Genomic DNA, 5,975 nt, shown 5'->3' with positions numbered 1-5,975 from the left:
GACAGAGGGCCGCGTGGTGGAGTCTGTCCCAAGCCTGAAACACCAGCGTCTCCGCTGGGCCGCCGGGCCTCTCCATACGGCACGAACACGACAAGCACGATCGATCCAGGAACGACGATTTCAGGACAACTCAGACGAATGAGAGCATGGTATATTTTAGCCCGAAGCCTCGCCCTTCTTTCATAGCTTCCGAGCATGTACACTTGGCCCTTCTTGCCCAAACTCTTGACGGTGCTGCCTTCCCGTCTATTTTAGTGCCTTCAACCTTAAGTATTATATTGCCTTCGAGCCCATTGTGGCACCACTTAAGGACAATGCACGAAGTGACCAACATACCAAAACTTTTTCTAAGTGTCTCTGAAAAACGTGTTCCCGAAAATCTCCGGGCACTCCGCCAATCCCCCCGTACAGAAAATGCAATTTTCGATTCGGCGGGGTAGCTCGCGGAGGGTCGACCGCGGATGCTGCATCTCAGCCCGGGTTCACGTCGAAAATCGGACCCTCATCAGAGCCTCCAGCGGCAACTCGTGAACCATGACCGGGAGTGCCCGTACCAGAAATGCAAATGCGACGTCGGCGGGCGACCGCGCGGAGGTCCCACCGGCCGAAGTCTCGTGAGGCCGGCCTGAGCCATCCGATGTTAACTTCATGGACTTCCGTGGGGAACTTGTTAACTGGCGGGCTGGCAGGAGCAAGCCATTGCCAAGCGGGCCGACTGTCGGAAGCATGACCGTCAGTTGAGCACTGTGGCCGGTAAGACACCCTTGAATCCGATACGATCGGGACTTCCGCGACCGGACTTAGGTTTCTTTTAGGACTTTGCCATTCTTGCGGGGAAAAGGGAAACACCGGAGCTCCCCGAGTTCACGAGCCGACCAAGAAGAGGTGCCACGGGGCTCCCACGAAGCGGTCGTGGTCGGCCCCTGGCCACCGGTCACCGGTCACCGAGTTCAAAACACGGCCCCTGTAATCTCCGGAGAGTCCGCCAATCCCCCCGTGCAGAAATTGCAAGTTGATGATCGGCGGATCGGACTCCGGAGGTCCTACCGAAAAGGGAGCGACCTGGTCGGCCGCTCGCCGCGGATCCTACCCCATCGGACTTCCGGGCAACCCAGAATCTCAAACCGGCGGAGGGCAAATCGTTCAGCAGAGTGCCAAGCCTCCACTGGCGGCAAGGGCCCCTCTCTGCCCCGCCGGAGGGGAGAGGGCAGACACCGGAGCTCCCCCGAATCGGTCGTAGTCGGCCCCTGGCCACCGGTCACCGAGTTCAAAACACGGCACCTGAAATCTCCGGAGAGTCCGCCAATCCCCCCGTGCAGAAAATGCAAGTTGATGATCGGCGGCTCGGGATCCGGAGGTCCTACCGAAAAGGGAGCGACCTGGTCGGCCGCACGCCGCGGATCCGACCCCATCGGACTTCCGGGCAACCCAGAATCTCAAGCCGGCGGAGGGCAAATCGTTCAGCAGAGTGCCAAGCCTCCACTTGCGGCAAGGGCCACTCTCTGCCCCGCCGGAGGGGAGAGGGCAGACACCGGAGCTCCCCCGAATCGGTCGTAGTCGGCCCCTGGCCAACGGTCACCGAGTTCAAAACACGGCACCTGAAATCTCCGGAGAGTCCGCCAATCCCCCCGTGCAGAAAATGCAAGTTGATGATCGGCGGCTCTGGATCCGGAGGTCCTACCGAAAAGGGAGCGACCTGGTCGGCCGCACGCCGCGGATCCAACCCCATCCGACTTCCGGGCAACCCAGAATCTCAACCGGGCGGAGGGCAAATCGTTCAGCTGAGTGCCAAGACTCAACTGGCGGCGAGGCTGACTCTCTGACCTAACGGCAGGGAGAGGGCAGACACCGCAGCTCTCCCGAAGCGGTCGTGGTCGGCCCCTGGCCACCGGTCACCGAGTTCAAAACACGGCACCTGAAATCTCCGGAGAGTCCGCCAATCCCCCCGTGCAGAAAATGCAAGTTGATGATCGGCGGCACGGGCTCCGGAAGTCCTACCGAAAAGGGAGCGACCTGGTCGGCCGAACTCCGTGGATCCGACCCCATACGACTTCCAGTCTCTTCGTTAATAACCATACCGGACAACTCGTAAACCAAACTCAGCTACGAACGGCAATTAGTTAAGCAGAAGGGCCGAGCAACTCGTCAACCAAACGGACGTGGGGAAACTCGTGAACCAAGCAGACGTGGGGCAACTCGTGAACCAGACGGCCAGGGAACTCGTCAATCAAGCTTTCCTGGAGCAATTCGTAAACCAAGCTGACCTACGAACGGCAATTAGTTAAGCAGAAGGGCCGGGCAACTCGTCAACCAAACGGACGTGGGGCAACTCGTGAACCAAGCAGACGTGGGGCAACTCGTGAACCAGACGGCCAGGGAACTCGTGAATCAAGCTTTCGTGGAGCAACTCGTAAACCAAGCTAACCTACGAACGGCAATGCACCAGAAGGACTGGGCAACTCATGAACCAAATGGACGTGGGGCAATTCGTGAACCAGGCAGACGTGGGGCAACTCGTGAACCAGACGGACAGGCAACTCGTGAATCAAGCTTTCGTGGGGCAACCCGTAAACCAAGCTGACCTACGAACGGCAATTAGTTAAGCAGAAGTGCCGGGCAACTCGTCAACCAAACGGACGTAGGGCAACTCGTGAACCAAGCAGACGTGGGGCAACTCGTGAACCAGACGGCCAGGGAACTCGTGAATCAAGCTTTCGTGGAGCAACTCGTAAACCAAGCTAACCTACGAACGGCAATGCACCAGAAGGACTGGGCAACTCATGAACCAAATGGACGTGTGGCAATTCGAAAACCAAGCAGACGTGCGGCAACTCGTGAACCAAGCAGACGTGGGGCAACTCGTGGACCAAGCTGACCTACGAACGGCAATTAGTTAAGCAGAAGTGCCGGGCAACTCGTCAACCAAATGGACGTGGAGCAATTAGTGAAGCAAGCAGACCTGTGGCAACTCGTCAACCAGACGGCCAGGGAACTCGTGAATCAAGCTTTCGTGGAGCAACTCGTAAACCAAGCTGACGTACGAACGTCAATTCACCAGAAGGACTGGGCAACTCATGAACCAAATGGACGTGTGGCAATTCGAAAACCAAGCAGACGTGCGGCAACTCGTGAACCAAGCAGACGTGGGGCAACTCGTGAACCAGTCAGACAGGCAACTCGTGAACCAAGCAGACGTGGGGCAACTCGTGAACCAGACGGCCAGGGAACTCGTCAATCAAGCTTTCGTGGAGCAATTCGTAAACCAAGCTGACCTACGAACGGCAATTAGTTAAGCAGAAGGGCCGGGCAACTCGTCAACCAAATGGACGTGGGGCAATTCGTGAACCAAGCAGACGTGGGGCAACTCGTGAACCAGACATCCAGGGAACTCGTGAATCAAGCTTTCGTGGAGCAACTCGTAAACCAAGCTGACCTACGAACGGCAATGCACCAGAAGGACGGGGCAACTCATGAACCAAACGGACGTGGGGCAATTCGTGAACCAGGCAGACCTGGGGCAACTCGTGAACCAGTCAGACAGGCAACTCGTGAATCAAGCTTTCGTGGGGCAACCCGTAAACCAAGCTGACCTACGAACGGCAATTAGTTAAGCAGAAGTGCCGGGCAACTCGTCAACCAAATGGACGTGGAGCAATTAGTGAAGCAAGCAGACCTGTGGCAACTCGTGAACCAGACGGCCAGGGAACTCGTGAATCAAGCTTTCGTGGGGCAACCCGTAAACCAAGCTGACCTACGAACGGCAATTAGTTAAGCAGAAGTGCCGGGCAACTCGTCAACCAAATGGACGTGGAGCAATTAGTGAAGCAAGCAGACCTGTGGCAACTCGTGAACCAGACGGCCAGGGAACTCGTGAATCAAGCTTTCGTGGAGCAACTCGTAAACCAAGCTGACCTACGAACGGCAATGCACCAGAAGGACTGGGCAACTCATGAACCAAATGGACGTGTGGCAATTCGAAAACCAAGCAGACGTGCGGCAACTCGTGAACCAAGCAGACGTGGGGCAACTCGAGAACCAGACGGCCAGGGAACTCGTGAATCAAGCTTTCCTGGAGCAATTCGTAAACCAAGCTGACGTACGTACGGCAATGCACCTGAAGGACTGGGCAACTCATGAACCAAATGGACGTGGGGCAATTCGTGAACCAGGCAGACGTGGGGCAACTCGTGAACCAGACGGACAGGCAACTCGTGAATCAAGCTTTCGTGGAGCAACTCGTAAACCAAGCTGACCTACGAACGGCAATTAGTTAAGCAGAAGTGCCGGGCAACTCGTCAACCAAACGGACGTGGGGCAACTCGTGAACCAAGCAGACGTGGGGCAACTCGTGAACCAGACGGCCAGGGAACTCGTGAATCAAGCTTTCCTGGAGCAATTCGTAAACCAAGCTGACGTACGAACGGCAATGCACCAGAAGGACTGGGCAACTCATGAACCAAATGGACGTCGGGTAATTCGTGAACCAGGCAGACGTGGGGCAACTCGTGAACCAGACGGACAGGCAACTCGTGAATCAAGCTTTCGTGGGCCAACTCGTAAACCAAGCTGACGTACGAACGGCAATGCATCTGAAGGACTGGGCAACTCATGAACCAAATGGACGTGGGGCAATTCGTGAACCAGGCAGACGTGGGGCAACTCGTGAACCAGACGGCCAGGGAACTCGTGAATCAAGCTTTCGTGGAGCAACTCGTAAACCAAGCTAACCTACGAACGGCAATGCACCAGAAGGACTGGGCAACTCATGAACCAAATGGACGTGGGGCAATTCGTGAACCAGGCAGACGTGGGGCAACTCGTGAACCAGACGGACAGGCAACTCGTGAATCAAGCTTTCGTGGGGCAACCCGTAAACCAAGCTGACCTACGAACGGCAATTAGTTAAGCAGAAGTGCCGGGCAACTCGTCAACCAAACGGACGTAGGGCAACTCGTGAACCAAGCAGACGTGGGGCAACTCGTGAACCAGACGGCCAGGGAACTCGTGAATCAAGCTTTCGTGGAGCAACTCGTAAACCAAGCTAACCTACGAACGGCAATGCACCAGAAGGACTGGGCAACTCATGAACCAAATGGACGTGTGGCAATTCGAAAACCAAGCAGACGTGCGGCAACTCGTGAACCAAGCAGACGTGGGGCAACTCGTGGACCAAGCTGACCTACGAACGGCAATTAGTTAAGCAGAAGTGCCGGGCAACTCGTCAACCAAATGGACGTGGAGCAATTAGTGAAGCAAGCAGACCTGTGGCAACTCGTCAACCAGACGGCCAGGGAACTCGTGAATCAAGCTTTCGTGGAGCAACTCGTAAACCAAGCTGACGTACGAACGTCAATTCACCAGAAGGACTGGGCAACTCATGAACCAAATGGACGTGTGGCAATTCGAAAACCAAGCAGACGTGCGGCAACTCGTGAACCAAGCAGACGTGGGGCAACTCGTGAACCAGTCAGACAGGCAACTCGTGAACCAAGCAGACGTGGGGCAACTCGTGAACCAGACGGCCAGGGAACTCGTCAATCAAGCTTTCGTGGAGCAATTCGTAAACCAAGCTGACCTACGAACGGCAATTAGTTAAGCAGAAGGGCCGGGCAACTCGTCAACCAAATGGACGTGGGGCAATTCGTGAACCAAGCAGACGTGGGGCAACTCGTGAACCAGACATCCAGGGAACTCGTGAATCAAGCTTTCGTGGAGCAACTCGTAAACCAAGCTGACCTACGAACGGCAATGCACCAGAAGGACGGGGCAACTCATGAACCAAACGGACGTGGGGCAATTCGTGAACCAGGCAGACCTGGGGCAACTCGTGAACCAGTCAGACAGGCAACTCGTGAATCAAGCTTTCGTGGGGCAACCCGTAAACCAAGCTGACCTACGAACGGCAATTAGTTAAGCAGAAGTGCCGGGCAACTCGTCAACCAAATGGACGTGGAGCAATTAGTGAAGCAAGCAGA

The sequence above is a fragment of the Narcine bancroftii genome, unplaced genomic scaffold (genome assembly GCF_036971445.1).
Source record: "Narcine bancroftii isolate sNarBan1 unplaced genomic scaffold, sNarBan1.hap1 Scaffold_134, whole genome shotgun sequence".
In the NCBI taxonomy this organism is placed as follows: domain Eukaryota; kingdom Metazoa; phylum Chordata; class Chondrichthyes; order Torpediniformes; family Narcinidae; genus Narcine; species Narcine bancroftii.
This window is presented reverse-complemented; position numbering follows the sequence as displayed.